The following is a 22,606-nucleotide window of genomic DNA, read 5'->3' on the forward strand; positions in this document are numbered from 1 at the left end:
CTGTAAACAGATCTCTTATTTAATCAATTTTGATTTAATGAGCTCAATTAGTGAGCTGGCTGACAGCATTAAACTTGAACAAATGCATTAATGCTAAATTCAACTAGAAAAACAAACAAATTTTACTTAACTGGAAACATAGGCCTTTGTGATGAACAGCAGCATGTAACTTCTTTTTTTGCTTAAAAAGAACCCCTAAAGTGCTGTGCAGCAGGGGTGGGGAAAGAAATCGATTTACTTAACTATTGTGATTTCTTTAACGATTTTGAAATATACATATTTTTTATTGCAGAATGGATTTAATTAATATTCAATTGCTTTAAATTAGACTTTGCTTATAGTTGAGGTGGAGAGAAGTTACCACTTTTATCCCAGCAGAGGGTGAAATGTATTTGTTGTCATCTAGAAGTATTACGAGAAGTCATGTTAATTTCAAGCGGATGCAAGAAAGCAAAAAAAATGGCAGAGAGGTGCAGGAGTACAAAACAGCTAATCCTTTGCCACTGTCTGGAAGCCCGTTGGGCTGGTGGAAAGAACATCATTGTGAGTACTAGAGGTCGACTTTTTTGCATAATCGGCATCGGCCAATATCCACGCATATCAAGCCGATTATTAGGCAGGCGCATCTGTGGGCAGCCTAGTGTTGTTGTGGAAAACGTGTTCGACGCACACTGCCCCTAGAGTCATTTTCCAGCAGAGTGAGCAGACCTCATCCAGTGCCTAAGGAAGGAGCTAAATTCCTTGGAGAAAACAGTAAGGATTACATTTGTATAACTTCTTTAGATTTAATTAAAAACTTTTCATATGTTACTGCCAACTTCAAGAAAAAATGTGACAAACGCGATAGTTGACATGACGTTCGGCTACTTTGGATATTGATAGCATAGTTGAATTTGCATTATCACAGCAGAAGGGTTGCTATCATGTCACAATAAGTAAGCAAGAATTTTGCAATTACAGACAGTGAAGAGAGAGAGAGAGAGAGAGAACTCGCTCACGCGGTGCCACAGCGAGCACAAAACGAGCCCAACACGAGCCCAGCTTAATGAGTGACAGAACTAAACATTCAAACATAGCCTGGTTTAGATCTGTGATTATTAGTCTGATTTTATTTTAGATTTTGCCTTCCAAAGATTATAAAAAGAATATTTATACATAAGTCGCATTCTGTCTAGCACAACTTCCTTCCCTTCACAGCGGTGCACTGACATTTCTCCCTAAAACTCAAACTTAACGTCAGAATCAGCATGATCGGTGATTGTTGTAAAACAATCTAGCTACTGTTGCTAAATTGCGGGACGCGTTTAATAATAAAAAGAGCGCAAGAGATACCGGTCCCAAGGCGGCGCATGCTCCGAAACACACCGCAACGAGACAAGCAAACTATAGGCTACTTTGGGTTTCATGCGTCTAAACGATCAACTATACACAAAAATATGTCAAAACGACCGGCTTGGAGATTCACTTAAACACAGTTTATGTCTTAAATGGGCGTAGTTATGGAACTAGTTGGGGAGAAAATATGCTGCATCAGGAGCCTATTAGATCTGAACTTCGGTCTTAAAGGGAAGCTGTCTATTAAACATGTGACGATTGAGCCATTACTGCGAATCAAACAACAAAAGGCAAAGAGAAAATCACTTACAGCTCTTGAATGAATAACTTCTGCATTAATAAGCATTAATCTATGATAAACTATGCAGTGTTATTTTACAATTGATTACTTTATTAGATTTCTTTTTAGACCACACCTGAACAGTAATGCTAGTAGACCTTCCTGAAATAAAATTATATATATATAACAAAAAGAACCGTTAAGAATACCGTTAAAGTACCGGATCGATAAGCAGTATCGGTAAGATAGTAATACCATTAAAACCTTAATGATACCCATCCCTAGTTATGCCTGTGCTTCTCTTGGATGCTCTGAATATTGGATTACGTGTCTGGATTGCCCCTTAATTAAAGCTGCATTTGGATCTCAACCTTCGTGTCTCGGAGCAGTTCGTAACACCTGCTTTGTTTATTTAATATATTTGTTATACATTATTTATACAATATGTATTTACATTATACATTTTTAATTTAAGTGTACAAGTGCAGATTGGTCAAGTGTTCAATAAATGTATTTGTTGAGAAATGTTGTCTATCTTAAGTAATTATTTGTGTTACATTTTATCTTTCAAATAAGAGGTTAAAAACAAGCACACATCGGCCAAAATAAATCGGCAGCATTAATCGGCCATCGGCCGACCCGGATTTCAAAAGATCGGCATCGGCCTGAAAAAAAAACAATATCGGTCGACCTCTAGTGAGTACCCTCTACAGGCCAAGTGGTACTTGGGTGTACCAGGGACAAGCGTCTCTGCTGAACGCGTGTTCTGTACAGCTGGGGACATTGTGACAGCTCAGAGAAGCGGCCTCGCCACAGAGCATGTTGACCAGCTCTTGTTTTTACAAAAGAATCCTGACACTCCCAAACACTGGAATAGCCAAATGTAGCAGTTGCCAGTTTAGTTTACTTCAAGAAGTATACATTTTTTTATTCATTCTCTTTTATATGCAGTACAGGGTTTTGAAAGGATGGTTTTCAAGTTGTTAATTTGAAGGCTCACATTTGTGCTGTGTGAAGTTTTAAGGGGCTCTACTAATTTTATTTATTATGGCACAAGCTTGATGAGCAGGAACAGCTTAAATGTAGCACTTTATTTCATTTCACTTTATTTTTTTTATTGATACACACACACACACACACACACACACACACACACACACACACACACACACACACACACGAATGAGAGAGAGATTGAGGTGTTGTTGCAAATATTAAAACCAATAATTACATTATTCTTTATTATTCTCTAATGAAGGAGCTACTAATAATTAAAGACCTCAAAACAGTTGTGAAATGGCTGCATGGGAATAAGAAGCTGTTCAGGAGAAAAGTTGAAGAGCCTCATTTCCTACAGTTGGAAGAGGACAAGGAAAGGGCCATCCACAATCTTCTTGAAGAACCAGAACTTTCCAGAGAGACATTCATATTTCCTTTTCTTTTCAGGGACGGCATGGAGATTTGTTTCCTGGAATTACAAAAAATGGGCCTATAATAAATTATTGTTTTGATAAGTTTTAAATTGTATATTTGTTGTATAAAGTGTTCGTTAAAATGTTGCTGTTGTTTACAAGTTGTTTAAATTATTATTTTAGTTCCATTTTATCAGTATTAACATTTCTTTTTAGTTTTATAATTATTCAATGTAGTTTTGCTAGGCTTTGAAATTGAAAGTTTAGGTTTAATTTGATTTGTTAGCATGAATAACAATGAGCAATACATTTACAGCATAATCTTGGTAATTGTTGTTTTTAACATTTACTAATATATTTTTTATATATAATTCTATATAACATTAAAAGTTGTATATGTTAACATTAGTTAATGCACTATGAACTAAAAAAGAACAATTGTGTGTTTATCCATTTACATTACCAAGATGAATAAATAATGGTTAAAAATATAATTCATTATTTGTTCGTGATACCAACTACATTAACTAATGTTATCAAATGGAACCTTATTGAAGTGTTACCACTAAATGTTAAAATTAAAATCGATGTGAAAACAGTACATTTTAAATCTAATAAAAGGAAACAGAAGAGAGAATTTACACTTCAAAATTGTAGGTGGTGCAAGCATCGGTCCGAAAACTGCTATGGCTTCATTAGCTCCGCCCTAAACTCTGGCCTGAGACTGCTGGCTTGCCGCTGCAGTCCTGAAACTGCTGGCTCTGCGGCTATGCAGATAGATATACAGGTGAAACTCGAAAAATTTGAATATCGTGCAAAAGTTCATGAATTTCAGTAATTCAACTTAAAAGGTGAAACTAATATATTATATAGACTCATTACAAGCAAAGTAAGATATTTCAAGCCTTTATTTTATATAATTTTGATGATTATGGCTTACAGCTTATGAAAACCCCAAATTCAGAATCTCAGAAAATTAGAATATTACATGAAATCAATAAAAAAAGGATTTTAAATACAGAAATGTCAGCCCTCTGAAAAGTATAATCATGCATATGTACTCAGTACTTGGTTTGGGCCCCTTTTGCATTAATTACTGCCTCAATGCGGCGTGGCATGGATGCTATCAGCCTGTGGCACTGCTGAGGTGTTATGGAAGACCAAGATGCTTCAATAGCGGCCTTCAGCTCTTCTGCATTGTTTGGTCTCATGTCTCTCATCTTTCTCTTGGCAATGCCCCATAGATTCTCTATGGGTTTCAGGTCAGGCGAGTTTGCTGGCCAATCAAGCACAGTAATACCATGGTCATTGAACCAGGTTTTGGCAGTGTGGGCAGGTGCCAAGTCCTGCTGGAAAATGAAGTCAGCATCTCCATAAAGCTTGTCTGCTGAAGGAAGCATGAAGTGCTCTAAAATGTCCCGGTAGACGGCTGCGTTGACTCTGGACTTAATAAAGCACAGTGGACCAACACCAGCCGATGACATGGCTCCCCAAACCAACACAGACTGTGGAAACTTCACACTGGACTTCAAGCATGTTGGATTGTGTGCCTCTCCATTCTTCCTCCAGACTCTGGGACCTTGGTTTCCAAATGAGATGCAAAATTTGCTCTCATCAGAAAAGAGGACTTTGGACCACTGAGCAACAGACCAGTTCTTTTTTTCTTTAGCCCAGGTAAGACGTTTGACATTTGAAGCCCATGTCCAGGACCCGTCTGTGTGTGGTGGCTCTTGATGCAGTAACTCCAGCCTCAGTCCACTCCTTGTGAAGCTCCCCACACATTTTAATGGCCTTTTCCTGACAATCCTCTCCAGGCTACGGTCATCCCTGCTGCTTGTGAACCTTTTTCTTCCACACTTTTCCCTTCCACTTAACTTTCTATTAATGTGCTTTGATACAGCACTTTGAGAACATCCAACTTCTTTTGCAATTACCTTTTGAGGCTTTCCCTCCTTGTGGAGGGTGTCAATGATGGTTTTCTGCACAACTGTCAGGTCAGCAGTCTTCCCCATGATTGTGAATTCAACTGAACCAGACTGAGAGACCATTTAAAGGCTCAGGAACCCTTTTCAGGTGTTTAGCTGATTAGAGTGTGACACTTTGAGCCTACAATACTGAACCTTTTCACAATATTCTAATTTTCTGAGATTCTGAATTTGGGGTTTTCATAAGCCATAAGCCATAATCATCAAAATTATATCAAATAAAGGCTGGAAATATCTTACTTTGCTTGTAATGAGTCTATATAATATATTAGTTTCACCTTTTAAGTTGAATTACTGAAATTAATGAACTTTTGCACGATATTCTAATTTTTCGAGTTTCACCTGTATCTCGTATGTGTCTGTTTGTAGGCAAGTTCTCCACAGTTTAATTCGCTTCTTATTCAAATTCTGGTAAAATGCATATTCGGTGCTGTTCAAAATGCAAACTATAAGTGAACCGAACTATTGAGCATCTACATCTGAGGTGTTGTTTGGGAGTAGTGCTCAAATATTGTACACCGCGTGAAGTCTACTAATAGCCAATGTGTCAGAGCAGCGCCATTTAATAACGCGTTGGTGCTGCAGCACGTGCTTTTTATTTTTTTACTTATTAAACACAGCCTTTTGTGATTCGCAGAGCTATCGCACGTCTTCAAGTGGCTTTGAATAAAATGCACTAGTCATTTGTACAACTCTGTTATTTTAATTAATGTTTTTATGGTTCTTTTATGTCATTTTTGGAGCTTGACAGTAACAAACATGACTAACACAGTATTGGATTTGGATCCGGCTTGTCGGACCGATACCCGATCTGTCAAAGAACTTTAGTAATGGAACACATACCGATCCTGGTATCGGATTGGTGATATCCAGAGTTTGCTTCAGTCCAAACAACAATCATGAACTCCATTAATACAACAGAATAAGCATTGATGCAAGTTGTATGGAATGGACAATGGATGGGAATCTTTTAATGCAAAAGATAAACCAAACAGGTAATGACCAAAGTTAATTAGATCATTAACTCAGTTCCAAATCCTAGACAGCTTTTTAAGGCATCATAGACATACTCCTGACACCAGAGCTATTCCAAAATGCAGACCGCCACATTATGCTTCCTTGTAAGTGGTCATTACACAGACGAAACAGAATGTAGATGTCTCGAGATGCAAGTTCTAATTAACTTGACATAGTATTTTAAAAAAGCATACCGTAACGGTCAAGAACGTCCGTCCAGCAATTGTTGACATGGAAAAATTATTGAAAAACAGCGCAGATGCACATAACGTCTTTGTTTGCATACGAGTAGAGAGAAACTCTGGGTTTAAGTATGCTTTTATTTATTTTCAAAACTGAGAATTATTAACGGTGTTATATTAATGCAGTGTTGAACAGACTTGCTGTTGATGGTTAATGTCGGCCTATACGAGAGTTGTGAAATCAGAATTTGCTTAAGGTAAGCACAATCTGCTGTGCATTAAAATAGATAGACTTTCTGACTACTGTGCTCTGCTATATTAAACCAAACGTCTGCTCTGTTGTATTTAAGCACTGTGTAGAAACAGAAGGGCCGGCGATTATGGCGCGGGCAGCTGTTGTCCATTATCCAACAGCCGCTTTTCAGTTCCTGTCAGGTAAAACAACTACCCCCATGCACGATTTATAAAAACATCACCAAAACACAACTACCCACCACACTACAGCGCTACTTTCCATTGTAGGACACATTTAAAAAAGTCCTTCACATCTGTTACTAATGAAGAGCAGGAATGTTTCCCCTCCTCACAGAAAGGTGGATCATTATCAGAGCAACAACACAGAGAGATGATGCTTTTGCTCTTTATAATGCTGTGACGAATGTCAAAAGAAGATCATGATATAGTTAAGAATGCTGTCAGTGACAATGAGCGTAGTAGAGCTTTCAGACATCATAGACCTGCAACAAGATGTAAAACTCACAAGGTTTGGGCAACTCTAAAATGACAAAGCAGCAGCACATGCTCAGCTGAATTCTTCAAAATGTTTTTCAGACAGGTTTTTGTCTGTTGTCCGACCAGAGCATACACTCATCCCATTTAGGCCCGAGACACAGTCTTCATAAGTATGAGAATGCAAATGTCTAGCAACCCAAGCTCGATCTCAAGTGTTATAACCAAATTCAATATTACGGAAAAAACTTTCTTCTATGGTGAGTTTTCATTCTCAGGTCAACTGCTGTCATGGCAGAGGAAAAGTTTTAATAGAATCTTGCTGAGCAAGTTAGTAAAAGATAGTTATACTGTTGACATGTTTATAGCTAGTTACCTAAATCAAAACAGCTAGCTAGCTAAATGAGAACATACTTTTTAAATGGCACAGTCATTTCAAGGCAATTATATCGGCACCTATAGGTACTGAGTTTTGCTACAGCAATGCAAGAACGCACATTATCTATGTACAATGTGACAGCATGCTTAACCTGTGAGATTCTTCACACTTCCCAAACATTCTGCAACTGTGGCTACATCTACATTAATGCAGATACATTTGAAAACTGCATTTTCATTTTCAAAATGCTCTGTCCACACTGCCATTTTCAAGTGTTTTCCAAAAATTGCTCATCCACACTGAAATGTATGAAAAACGCTTATATCCCCTTACTGCACATGCGAAAAATCAGCATTGCCTTCAGGTCTGAAACACAATTGACCTCGTGTTCTGACGCCAGATAACAATTCTGAGTAAACTTCCTGTCGCCTTTGAAGGAATGCAATGTGAAAGTTGTACAAATTAACATTTATCTTTAACAATGCTATCAAAGTGAATATCAGAAATAACAGCAGCGCTATAACACTGGGTGCCATCTTGATTTTTTTGGGTTGAATGGGTCACGAGTGTCACATGACCACAAATACGTCATTGTTTTCATATATTATAATAGTAATATATAGCAATCGTGCCCCTTTTGTCATGGATTCACCGGTCACTCTCTCTCCCTTCCTCACTGCAGTCAGCACTCACTCTCCCCGAAGTTCTGATCTGCATATAATTAGTGGCTAATCAAGCACTGCATATATACCCTGCTTTCACACATTCTGTCTGTTCTCAACGATAATATCTCTGAGACTCCAGAACTTTCTACTATGTCAAACATACCTGTGACTTAATTATTGCCTGCAAGTATCATAAGACAGTTGTGAATTATCGGTTCATCATGTCTATGAGTATTTTGTGGTTCACAGAGCTATTGCACATCTTTAAGTGGCTTTGAATAAAATGCATGAGTCATATGAACAACTTTAATGGTGTTTTAATGGTTCTTTTATGTCATTTTATGAGCTTGATAATAACGAACATGACTAACATACAGATATAGGATTTGGATCGGACTCGATCATTTGAAAAACGTCAACATCAGAGCCGATACCGGTCCAGGTAATGGATCGGTGCATCCCTAGTACAGAGCACCTACCAATTGTACTGATATACAGATGGCTGCTTACAGATGATCACACGTTTATTTGAGCGCATGTTCTGTGACTCCTTTTACACTGAAATGAACAATTAATCAAATTAAAATTGTGATATAGTTTGATTATTAAACCGCAAATGGATGCAATTTATTTAAATAAGTATACATTCCACATGTACTGATACGCTGAAACAAACCCCATTTTATGAGCATCACACACTGTGCTTATTGTAGTAGATGACAGATGAGAGCACTCATACAACATGATGTGAGCAGTGCCTGAAGACAATATATTTATATCATTAAATTGCAGCATTTTGCACTTTAATAACACACCGGGTCATATAACCAAAATCCAGAAGTGTGAAAACTACTCACAAACAGAACTGGAAAAGCCTTCACATAAAAACATTATTACAATGTTTAGCTTATTTTTCACAAGCAAGGGTGCTGTTACTAAATAGAAGTTTTTATACATGTTTTCATTTATAAATGTAATGCGCTGTTGTGGATCACTTTCTTTGACCAAAATAAGACCAATTTGGCATTAGATTCTGTTGAGAGGCTCTTTACTAAAGCACTTAATTTGATTAAAAGAAAAAAAGCAATGATATGTTGTTATATATATATATATATATATATATATATATACACACACACACACACACATACATACACACACTCGTTTGATGAAAGTTTGGATAATGAAATTTAATTAAACTTGAAACATGGAATTCAGAAAAAATAAAAACTTGGAATATGGCAAATACTAAAATAGAATTTAGAAAAAATTCAAACTGATTTCATAGGGTAAAAAAAACGTGAAGCAATGTTTCATTAATAGAGAAACATTTGAAGGAGAATTGTGTTTGTTTTCATTTATTATTTATGTTTAAATGTAACATTTTAATAGGCTAAAGGAGTGTGTTTAATTGCATTTTACCTATTTTATTCTGTGGTATCGAGATTGGTACAGAGAATCGTGAAATTTTACTGGTATCAGAACAGACAACTGTAATTTTGGTATTGTGACAACACTATATGAATCGATAAAATTATTCTTTCTATTGATCCACTCATCCATTTTAAATGGGTACATTCACTCCAGACGCCTGTGGATTATTTCTGGGGTTCCCCATTCATAGCAGACTGACAACTGGTGACAAAACAACTGACACATGTGTCCAAGCGAACACACAGCAGAGCAGACTCAACATGTGCTGTGTGCAGCTGCCATATATGCTTATCTCAGCACATAGGCCTATTGCTTTCAATAATCAACATATGATCATATCAACATATGTGTTTCACACAGTCCAGTTAAATAAAAAAGCAGTAACATGCCAAAAAAATCTTAAAGCGGTAACAAACAAACCTTTGTAGATCCTAAGTTATTCTGACGAATACTGCGGTTCAAACAGACACTCAGTTTCAAACCAGTCACACATGTTATCTCTCTACAATTCCTCTTTTAGATGAGTCTCAAGGCCTGGTAACAGTGTATGACCCCCTGAATTCAGACCCCGGCTTCAACTCACGACTCCATTTCAGATGTACACCATAAGAAGGCACGGCTTGGGTTTCACACACACATGGTGCATTGTGGGAATTATGGCAATCTCTGCTGCTTGGCTCGCTCGCAGGTCTGATGTGGATAAAAGCTCAACTGGTTGTCTGGATATGAATCGGTGATGTATGTGATGAATTACAAATATTTATTGAAAACAACTGAATGAAGTGTGTTTTTTTTGCGTATTTCATGACGTGAAGTCGTACTTTAGCCATTGATCTAATATAACAGCTTTTCGGTGATGTCTTATGGAGAAAAAAAAAATTGTGGCTATAATAGTTTGTAAAATTAACTTTCATGCGACATAATACAAAACTGCAAAGACAGCTGTATTTAAAGGAATTGTTTACCCAAAGATTACATTTTTTGTAATTTATTCACCCTCATGAGGTTCCAAATATGACTGGGTAAAAATATTGATTTTCCAACGCATCTCCATTTGAACAATCTCAATATCGATTCTTAAATCCCAAGATCGATCTTTTACACACAACCCTCTCCTACAAGGAGGAAATCGCTTGCATTTTCAACCAAATTTCGAGCTATGCAATTAAGGTCTAAAGGCTGGTAAATGATCAAATTTCACTCACCAGAGGTTGTGTATTATAGCCTAGTGGGGATGTTCAGCACAGTGGTAAGAGTAAAAGTTTGGTTTGACTTGTTATGCATGTGTGTTCAAAGAGGAGATCCACACAATCCACATCGCCTCAATCCAGGTGGCGGAGTACGAATCTCAGTTGCCTTCATGTCTGAGACCGTCAATCTGCACATTATATGACGTGGCTTGTTGAGCACGTTACAGCGAAGACATAGCATGTGGAGGCTTCAAGCTATTCTCCGCGGCATCCATGCACAACACACCACGCGCCACACCGAGAGCGAGAACCACATTATAGCAACCACGAGGTGGTTACCCCATTTGACTCTACCCTCCCTAGCAACCTTAGGAGACCTGGCTGGAATCACTCAGTACGCCCTGGATTCGAAGACTTCGGGGGTGGTAGTCAGCGTCTTTACTCGCTGAGCTACCCAGGCACCCAACACCAGTTATTTTTATAAATTTAATAATTAATTTAATAATTATTATTTTCCAGAATGCAGTTTTAAAGTTTACTTTCATCAAACTAATTGTGAAAATAGAACTTTTCAACATGTCATTGCCATTTTTATTTTGCCAAACTTTTATTCAGCAGCTGTCTTGCTTGTGGTATATTGCTACATTAATTTGACTATTATTATTATTATTATTTTTATCACAGTAAATATTACATTTTATTATAAAGCAATAAAATATTTGTCACAATTTCTTCAATTTCAGGCATCTGGATTTCATTTTGAATCATGCTTTTACTGTGATGCATGTTTTTTGCCAGAAGCTTTACTTTTCTGGATAAACAGTTCACAACACGGCCCAGTGTGATCATTGAAGACTTAAAGTCACATCTGAAATCTCATCTTTTTACACTGCGGAAAGCTGAAATAAATCATTCTACTATTATTCAGACATTTCACATTCTTAAATAGTGATCCTAACAGACCTAAGACAAGCAATATTTTCTACGATTAAATTTCAGCAATTGTGAAAAACTGAGTTTAAATGTATTTGGCTAAGGTGTATGTAAATTTCTGACTTCAACTGTATATACGGTGTTGGGTAGATTCCATAGAAGTGTGAGCATCCCTGCTGTAAATGTTGGTGATTGATGCTTTCCTTTATTTGACTACCACACATATATGCAAGTTACATAAAATAACCTCCCCTAGCCAGCACGGTTTACATTTCTGTCCCAGAGAATCTAGTTGATTGCATAGGTATAATACTATGGATGCGATAAAAGGTTGCATGAGCGCATGTTAACTAGAGGACTCGAAAGGCTTTACCTCATCTGTGCAATGCATAGGTCTAGTACACTTCAGCTTTCAATTCATAGCTATGTTTAAGGGAAGATTTTCCACTTGTGGCCTTAGCAAACTTGGAACAACATGACCTCTGAAAACACAAAATTAAAAAACAAAAGAGTCAAGCATTTATACTCTATGAACTCATTGCTTATTATAAGCAGCCCTGATGGCTCTGATTCAGCAGTTGATAAGCCCGTAACAGTGAGAGAAGTCATTTGTTTTGAGTTTAGAATTTGCCCTTTGTTCCCAAATTCTTTGGTTCTGGCTAATGGAAAAAAACAGCGTAGCCTGCAATGCGCGTTAAGGAAAGCCCTGCTAGTAGCGCTGTCTCGTGAGGGCATGTTTGCTGAGGGCGAAACTGAGCCTTTGGTGAAACTCAGTGAAACAAAGAGCCCTTACTGCAACACCTGTTTTTCTTATGACATAATCATAAGGTCACAGACGTTTGATGTGTTTTCTAGAGATTTTCAGATATATTTGAGAGCAGTAATGTCTAAAAATGACAGGTAAAAGAATGTGTTAAGCTGCTGTTTTACAAATACTGCAATTCATGGTGATTGCCCTCGATATTCAGAAACTTTTCCAGATGAATATCAATATAGGCATTTTTTCAGATATAAATAGTAGGGCTGGGTGTATTGATACAGACTTTCTGATTCACAAGCTCTCGATTCTATTCTATTCAATATCGATTCATATGGGTTTACATCAGTTATAATGTCCCTTTTGTTTACATGTAAAATAAATGATCTCCCAAGCCAATGATTATATAATAATTATACAAGGAACCTTTTAATTTTAATAATTATATTTTATTACTTTTTCATAATGTTTGGCTTTTAAAAATGAACAAATAAATTTATTCAAATAAGATATTTTTCATCTATAATTTCTTACATATTTATTGTTAAATTGCACAAGTTGTACTATTTACAAGTATTTACATTGATTTGTTGAACCAGTACTATCTCTCTAACAAAAAACAGCATGTAAACAACACCTTTATGATGAGCTCATGTTAACTAGGACTCGAAAGGCTTTACCTCATCTTTGCAATGCATAATTAGAATTAAATGTTTTTTGTAGTTGTCTTTGATCAATAACTGAATGTAAAGAACAGAAAGACCGTATTCAATGACAAACTGGTTGCGTGGATCTCGTCTTGAACACACATTACACGGAACAACTTTAACACTCAACACGCAGTGAAAGGATCTCGCTGCTGAACACTTCACAACTAAACTACACAATTACTGGTCAGTGAAATGGAAACATTTACCAAGCCAGTTCCCAAATATATTCACTACAGTCGCATAACGTGAAATTTAGTTGTAAATGCGAGTGAATTTAGGAGAGGGTTGCGCATTGGTGAAAGACCGATCTAAAGATTTAAGAATCAATATCGTTCAAATGAAGATTGCATCGGAAACATTTGTATTTTTACCCACCCCAATAGGGTTAATCATTGCACAAGTCTTTATCTCTTCAAAAACAAAAAAAGTTAACTTAACTTTGGTAAAGTGTGAGCGGCAGCATAACTTGGAGGCAGACTGTGACTAAAATGGTGGCATTTTAAAATTAAAAATTACAATAAAAAATGTAGTCACCATTTGCAACAATAGGGTTGTGCGACTTCATATGCGATTTCGTCAGATATCTTGCGAGTTATTGGATACATCTTTTGAGAGCGCACCACTAAGGTGTTTCTGTTTCTGATGAGCTCGCTACACCACACAACAACAAACCCAGTGCGAGAGAGTCATGAACATAACTCTTTTGAACTGGATCTTTTTCATGAATCATCCGAAAAGAACTGAGGGTTTGAACTCAGGAGCTCAGGTTAGTAGTTTGAATCATTGAGCCAATCGCAGACAACAGCATTGGTATATTTTTATCTATAAAGGTATACGGTAAACTTCCAACCTACCTATGTACCCTTTTCTGTCCCAGCATTGGTAATTATCAACTGTGCTCTTCCAAATGGTTGCTTTTTAATGTACCATGGGTTGTGAAAGATCGGGGAAAAACTGCATTTTCCTACTATGCTCCTTGGACATGGAATAATCTACTGAAAGAGCTAAAAATAACATTCATATTTATTGATGAATTTAAGGGCATCACAAAGAATATGGTGAAGGAGGCATGTTACTGATTTTCGTGAGAGATCACAGTGTTTAAATAGCTGTTGACGTTTATAGGATACATTTTAAAATGTTGTGAGTTTGGCTGCTACCTTGGCCAGGTCTCTCTTGTAAAAGAGATTTTTGATCTCAATGGGCCTTCCTGGTAAAAAAGAAAAATTAATCGGATTCCCTTTCTCAGCGAATCAGCCACCAGTGAGCTCACAACTGGGAGTGCAGACATTTCAAAATAAGAGTCCCATGTGTATTTGTGGCTTCTTGATCATTAAAAGTCCTCTATTGGGTACCACTTTTTTTTTTTTTATTCACTCTTTTTTTTTTTTATTATTGATTGGGATTGAAGTAGCACAATAATCTGCATCTGGGACTTCATTCAATATGCACTCTTGTTGTCTCTGTGACTGGGCCATCCAGTAATAGTAAAGAAAGACTAAGGCAATATTTTAACACACACACACACACACACACACACACACACACACACACACACACAGGATGAAATGGTTAGTATTACCGTGTCACATTTAATTATCATTAAAACCATGCGCGATTCTCGTGATTTGTAAAACTCGCGGTAAATGCGGTCCACACACACCCAGCATGAGTCTGACTTACAGGCGCAGCATTCAACATTGTTATTGTTGGGTTTTTTGTGAAAACTTGGAAGGCAATGACAGCTCTCGGGAGAATTGCCAACCTTCCAAGACGACAATCAGAAGTGTGGTCATATTTTGGATTTTATAAGAATGCTGAGGGAAAATTAGCAGAAGATTGTAACTCTGTCTGCAGAGCAGACAGGGCAACATGTCCAATCTGGCGAGTCATCTTCATGACAACCATCCATCACTTTATTGTGCAAGCAAGGTAAGTTAACTTTTAGCTCAGTGCATGAGTTGGGGAAAGCATGAGGAAAAGTAAATAGTCGGATACAATATTTAATTGGGTTGAAATAATTTATTTTCTCACAAGTAAAAAAAAAAAGCCTTCCCCAAAGAAAAAGTTCCTAGCAAGTGCATCGCTTTGAGCCAAAAAAAACGAACACGAAAACAAGACTAACTAATAAAAAAATACGTGCAACATTTAAGTGATGTACATTCATACCACTAATACACAGCTTTTCAAATAATTACATGGACATGAAATAGTGATTTGAGATTAATGTTTTAAAATTTTACCTGTTCTTTAATTATTTTATAATCCATTGCAGTTTACAAAACAAATACTGAAGTCCTTCGATTTCATTTTCAATACAATCGATAACAAAAAAAAAATAGCATGATGGCACCAGTTGTGTTTCTATTAAAGGAGAGAGCGTGAGACATGAAAGAAGTCGGAGTTTCAGGATGATCGACCATAATCAAGAATTTCAGAGAGCTTTGTAATAACATGTAGTTTAGTCACCCAACCAACATATTTTGATCATTTCAAATGTGTAAGTTAATAATAATAGTAATAATGTAACCACACCAATAACAAGAATAATTATTGTACTTCATTTCCTATTCCCTTGTTTACTAATTTTATTTGTGTATTTTAAAATATAAAACCTGTTTAAATTACTTAAGTGTGTGTATCAGTACATATTCTACATTTTCAGCACATTTTAATAATACTGTGATAGTTTTGGTCACCATAATAGTGATATAAAATGTTCATACGACACACACACACACACACACACACACACACACCCTAATATTGTGTAGGTCCTCCTCGTACCACCACAATAGCGCCAACCCGCATCTCAGAATAGCATTCTCACCACAATTGTACAGAATGGTTATCAGATTTACTGTAGACTTAGTCGATTCAAACCAGTCTGGAGATTCTCTGTTGACCTCTCATCAACAAGGCTGCTAAATGGATATTTTTTATTTTTAGCACCATTCTGATTAAACTCTAGAGACTGTTGTGTGTGAAAATCCCAGAAGATCAGAGATGCAGAAATACTCAAACCAGCCCATCTGGTACCAACAATCATCCATGCAATTATCTAATCAGCCAATCATGTGACAGCAGTGCAGTGCATACAATCATGCAGACACGAGTCAGGAGCTTCAGCTAATGTTCACATCAACCATCAGAATGGGGAAAAAAGGTGATCTCAGTGATTTAGACCGTGGCATGATTGTTGGTGCCAGATTGGCTGGTTTGAGTATTTCTGTAACTGTTAATCTCCTGGAATGTTCATACACAAGAGTCTCGAGTTTATTTTAGTCATGGTTTGAACTGACAAATTCTACAGTTAACCGCACGGTACAATTGTGGTTAGAAGAATAGTATCTCAGAATGGTATTCTGAGATGCAGGTTGGCACTATTTTGGTGGCACGAGGTGGGCCGACACAATATTAGGCAGGTGGTTTTAATGTTATGACTGATATGTTTATATATAAAATCAAGCTTGACACTTAGGATAATTGAGGGACTTGTTCACAACTATTACACAAGGTGCAAAATATTCATTGATGTTCAAGATGACAACACGCTACTATATACATACTATATGTAAATATCTGTAATGTAGATTCTGAAGAGCAGCAATAAAAAAAAAAACGTCTCTTATAGTTGTACAAATTATGAAAGGGGTGTGAACATTTATGCGACAAAAAGGAATGCAAACTACATATACTTTTTTTTTTAAACCTTCAATTAATGGGTTATCAGCAGTCTTCCTTTTTTTTGGCTGTCTGTCTTTTTTCTGAACAGCAATCTAAATCAAGCAATTCTGAGATTTGGCGACTAAAAACAGCCATTTGCTTCTTAATGTTTCAGTTTAGCCAAAGTCATTTTTTTTTAGTCTGGAGCCTTGAGAGGGTCGCACACCAGACATGTCTGGTGGACGACATGGTGTGCTCTTAAATTCGACAATTATGGAGGTAAAATGAAGGTACGCACACAGCACCATGAAGCACAAATCAATCAATTCCATTAAAATTGACCTAAATCATAATCAAATGACAAAGATTTTTTAAAGATAGGCTACGCAATCATCACTGGATTATACAGTACGTGTATAAATCTTTCATGTAGCCTACACAATGTATTTATATTTACAAATATGTCTCAATTAAATTGAACACGCTAGATACCTCGCTGACATCAGCGAAGCGTCTGCGCTTCTCTCAGATTATGTCTTTGATAATTCATACATTGCATTCATGGTTCACGGTAGCAAGATCTGATTTGCCTATGATTTCGCACTTTTGTCGGCAATTTCCACAAAGGGAAACAAATGAAAATTGGGCCTAAAATTGTGTAGCGTGAACTCTGCATAAACTGCAATAGCAGTCAGCAAGAGAATGCAGAATATTCTGAACAATACTGGAATGCTTTGTTAGGAGGTATATCATTCAGCCTGCTGGTACACACAGACCACTAGCTCTCACTGTATATCCAAACCTAACTGCATGCAACCTTGAAAAGTCCCTCTAAACTGTGCTAAAAGGCAAAGGAAAAAAAACAACTCTACATTCACAGTGTTGTAAGAGCAAATGTTATTGTGTATTGCTCAGTCGTACAAAATTACTCTGTGAATTGAAACTTTATGAAAACAAAGGGTTTGGCAACTAGCGGCTGACCTGAACTTTACAGAAATATCTTCTTGCATTGTTAACAAGCCATGGAAAACATTAATGTAAAAACTTTCCTTTACAAACTGCTGCAGCCTGAATTGAGCAGCAAGTCACGCTTATTCCCAAACTGAAGGGACCCAAACAGGAAATACATTCCGCATGAACTCAAAAGCAGCCATTGCCAGCGAGACTCATTCAAGAGTCAGGCTGCAATAGCTTAGAGGGGCAAACCGACTGTTTGTAGTACTTACAAAAGGGGGTTTAACTAAAACCCTGGTGGCGTTTTTGAAGCAGCACTTACAGTGGAGCAAAACACAGTGATGTTCAAATAATAGAGCACAATTGGCCTACTCTTAGATGTCTGATTAATCACAGACTGCTGAGGAATTCAGGGTGTAGAATGTGGAAACTAACAATTATATTCATACTGCCTTGCAAGTACAGTAAAATGTTTTGATTTTGTTTTTTGCAAACTATATGGTATCTACAAAATACTCTGAGGTTCTCAACAGGTGGGCAATGAGCCAAAAATGGGTCGCAGATCTGTTCTCATTGTGTCACACTCAAGAGGGAAAAAATAATGCTAAATCTAAATTAAATGCAATGAACCATATAATCATGCAAAGATATATAGCATTATTCATATTTAAAAGGGAGGATAAAATGCTTCCCAAATATTTTGTGGTTAACAACTTAGGTTGTGTGTCGAGTATTGACGCTGACTACCACTCCTGGAGTTGTGAGTTCAAATCCAGGGCATGCCGAGTTACTCCAGCCAGGTCTCCTAAGCAACCAAATTGGCCCGGTTGCTTAGGGAGGTTAGAGTCACATGGGGTAACCTTCCTTGTGGTCGCTATAATGTGTGGTTCTCGCTCTCGGTGTGGCAGGTGGCGAGTTGTGCGTGGATGCCATGGAGAATAACGTGGGCCTTCATGAGCGCTACGCCTCCACTGTAACTACGACTCAACAAGCCACACGATAAGATGCGCGGATTGACTGTCTCAGATGCAGAGGCAACTGAGATTCATCCTCTGCCACGCATATTTTTGCTGTGGTATCGGAATAGGTATCAAGAACCGTGATATCAGTACAGACTACTGAAATTTTGGTACTGTGACAACACGATGCAAATACTAGTTATTTATGTTTAGAACTATTTGTCGTTAAAATGAGTAAACTAAGTGTTGTGGGTCCATGGTTAAATAAAATAATTTTGTATGGGCTCCAGACTGCGACTAAAATTGTCGCAAATGCGACCAAATATATCTGATTGCGACAATAATTTTAAACCTAGTCATCATTGGCGACAGCCGGGTTGTGTGCTTTCACATGCGGTTTCATCAGATATCATCTTGTGATTTATTGAATAGATCTTTACAGCGGACACTAGTGTGTCTCGCGCCGCCTTTCACCAGTTCTGTTTCTGACGATAATATACAGTTATTAAACCTCAGATTAATGGGTTATAAGGGGTCTTCCTCTTCTTCAGCTTTCTATCTAAATAAAGTAATTCTGTGATTTGGTGACTAAAAACAGCCATTTGGCTCCTTAATGTTTCAGTTCAGGAGCCAATGGCTCCCATGTCATTTTTTAATCCGGTCCCCTCCACAGAACTTTTTTTTATTTATTTTTTACATTTAGACCACATGTACTCGTTTTTTTACATTTAGACCTTTACATGTGAATAGACTTTCAACCAGTAAAACAAAAAATTATTCTGGAAAAGATTGCACACCCTAGCTTTAAATGCAGTTGTATGTACATACCTAATGCTTATGCAGATGATAAGTGAGCAAGGTATAGTCAAGACACAACAGCTAAAAACGTACACCTCTGAGGGCCATGCACTCGGAATGCATACGTCTTTTTTTATGCAAGCATGCGCTAGATGGACATCTTAGACCATTGCGGCATGTTGCACAGTTTTTTCGACATCTCATGCAGTAACAATGCATTTTTTCAGAAGCTGTGTCAATTTAAAAGGAACTCCAACTTTTAAAATGTGTCTTGAGTACTGCACCTGTTTTAGCCCAAGGATGTAATTCAACATCAGTGCCTGGCACACATCCAAAATAGTAATGCTCTTTTTAGCATTCAAATGTGCATTTTTATCTTAAATTGAAATGAACTGCCTAGTTTGGGCCTTGTTGTTCATTTTTTAATTAATATTTTGTAATGTATGAAGTTAGAAGGTTCCCTCTGTAATTCACAGGATTAGCTGAGACTTTCTAACATAAGCAAATTGACATTATAACTAAAACATATTAAATTAATCAGAATCGTATCAGAATTAAATCGAGAGCTGGTGCATTGGAATCACATCAGGAAATCTCTATCAACAAAGACTTACAAAACAGATAGATAGACATCCAAATTACAGTAAACCTGGTTTTACAACATGTAATGAGGATCAACAGGTTTAGTTACGAACAATGTTGATTTTTGTTGAATTATGAATTAGAGTGGCATAAAAAATATTCTAAATAAATAGTTATACATTTTAAAGTTTAAATTTAAGGACATTTTGTTTACTTGTATGATACTCAATTCTGGTACTGTGTTGGGTCATCACTTGATGTCCAATATGAAAATGGGAAAACCAATTCAGAACCACAAGAGCTGAAGAACATCAGAATTCAACATAATCAGGTCAGATCAAAATACAACTCCTGCAAATTTTCACTAAACAAGGCTATTCCTAAAATATAGCCTACATATAACTGCACACTGCAAAGAGTAATCTAAGATACTTCAGGGCTACACTAGTGAGTATAAACATCCTGACAAATTCTGAGAGCTACTGCGCTTGGAACCACTACAGGAATCTGTATACTACCTACACCCAGGTGGGATTGATAGCCAATACATCCTAATAAACACACAAACAGATCCTGACATTATTCCAATAATTAAGCAACACAGCCTGTGATCTTCTGGACACTCACTCTAGATAAAGTAAACCCAGACCAGTGTAAAAAAAAAAAATTAAAAAAAAGGGAGCATCAGAAACCAGTTACCATATGTTAAACCCCCTTAAGAAAAAGAGGTGGGATGATTACGAAGTACTGATGTCTGATTTACAATGGCATTATCATTTGTTGATATGATCCACAGCATCCAGTAATTTGAGACACTTTAACACCCTGAAAATCACTGATCTGCTCCACTGTATCCCTTTATCACCATAAAACCACCAAATGATTATCTGATGTAAAAGGAAAGTCCAATTTAACACAAATCCAGCAACTTGAGACCTTTAAAACCCATGAAAAATCTCTTATCCACCCCTTTTAACACCAGTCAAGACCTGGGTGTGTATGACACCCGTCGGGCGTCAATAGGATACTGAAGGGCTGCAATGAAGCACGTCAGTGTTTTTACGGGGCGTTAAAGGGTCCCTGGTGATATAGGGCAGTTACTTAAGAGTAATTACGACCAGTCCGTCAGACTACAACAGATATTACGAGATTTAAACGGCTCAATGTTTATGCAGATTAAACAAAACCCCTTAACAACCCTCATTTACGCCTGAATTCGTCAAAATATAACTTTAAACGCTGGCCTGGTGTCATTTCACTCTATCAAATATATTGAAAATGTCTTTAAACGATTTAATGTAATCCATCAGTGTTTCTGTAGCTAATCCCAGTTAGCCGTTAGCACTTCTCGCTGTCACGGATTTTACATAAATCACACCGAACACGTCAAAACACACCCGAGTATGCTTTCTTCGAGGCGGCTGGGATAAACAGACACGATTCCTACCTTCAGTGGCTCCGGGAAAGGCGTTTGTTGGTGTGGAAAACAGCCCGATCGGCGGCGGGATCAAGGCATCACTAACCAGCTGTTTGTCCCCACCCTCCTATCTGTGGAGAGCGGAAATGACGGAGAGCGGCTTCCGCACATGCGTCACCAAGGCACAAACTCGCGCGCGCGTAAAGCAGAGGCGCTGGACCAACATTCTCGGCGCGCGCGAGCACGTTCTTAAATTAGGGAAACGTGAATTAAGGGAACTGAATGAATTAAGATCAATGAGGAAAAAGTACATATGCTTGGTAAAACTCCAAAGAGGTTTAATACATTTTGCAGTGCAGTTTGATCTCATAAAAAAAAAAAAAAATGCACCAAAAAAATTAATTTCTATTTCGTAAATCAAAACAATAACACGTCAGTGAAGGAGATAGATGAATAACATGTATGCGAATACAAATTTAATTAAAAAACTGGTACAAAACAAAATCATAAAAAGTAAAAAAAAAAAAAAAAAAAGATTTGTGTGGTATGCCTAATGTCAATGCAAACAACAAACCAGCAATAAATAGGAATCACAATATCAATGTCATGTTTTTAGACATATACAGCCTTTTTTAGCCATTAAGACTTAAGATCATTCCTGGGATTCAATATTATTTAAACACAGAATTATTTACACTGGCACCCAAAAGTTTGGACTGACTTTGCTCTTATGGAAAGTAATTGGTATACTTTTATTCACCAAAGTGGCATTCAACTGATCACAATGTTTAGTCAGGACATTAATAACGTGAAATATTATTATTACAATCAGAACGTTTTTTTCAGATCTTCTTAAACTACTTCAAAGTGTTCTTCCTCCTCGTACACCAATGACAGCTTTGCAGATCCTTGGTATTCTAGCTGTCGGTTTGTCCAGATACTCAGGTGACATTTCTTGTCGGGCACTTCTCACGAACCTTACAATCTAGCTGATCCGCAATGGGTTTGAGATACATAAAACTCTTTTCCAAATATCTGTTGTCCAATGTCTGTTTCTTTGCCCACTCTAACCTTTTCTTTTTTCTTTTCGGTTTCAAAAGTGGCTTTTTCTTTGCAATTCTTCATAAGGCTGCACCCCTGAGTCTTCGCTTTACTGTTGTACATGAAACTGGTGTTGAGCAGGTAGAATTCAATGAAGCTGTCAGCTTAGGACATGTGAGGT

At 37.2% G+C, this 22,606-nt stretch overlaps 1 protein-coding gene across 1 annotated transcript in view; it reads right to left on the reverse strand.

Moving 5' to 3' along the window:
* Positions 1–21,504, reverse strand: part of LOC127623152 (granule associated Rac and RHOG effector protein 1-like) — a 53,713-nt gene extending 32,209 nt beyond the window's left edge. Inside the window, exon 1 of the mRNA XM_052097426.1 lies at positions 21,415–21,504. The gene's annotated coding sequence lies outside the window, so the exon portion shown is untranslated. The remainder of the gene's footprint in view (positions 1–21,414) is intronic.
* Between the last annotated feature and the right edge of the window lie 1,102 nt (positions 21,505–22,606).

Source organism: Xyrauchen texanus, chromosome 29 (assembly GCF_025860055.1).
Source record: "Xyrauchen texanus isolate HMW12.3.18 chromosome 29, RBS_HiC_50CHRs, whole genome shotgun sequence".
NCBI classification, from domain to species: domain Eukaryota; kingdom Metazoa; phylum Chordata; class Actinopteri; order Cypriniformes; family Catostomidae; genus Xyrauchen; species Xyrauchen texanus.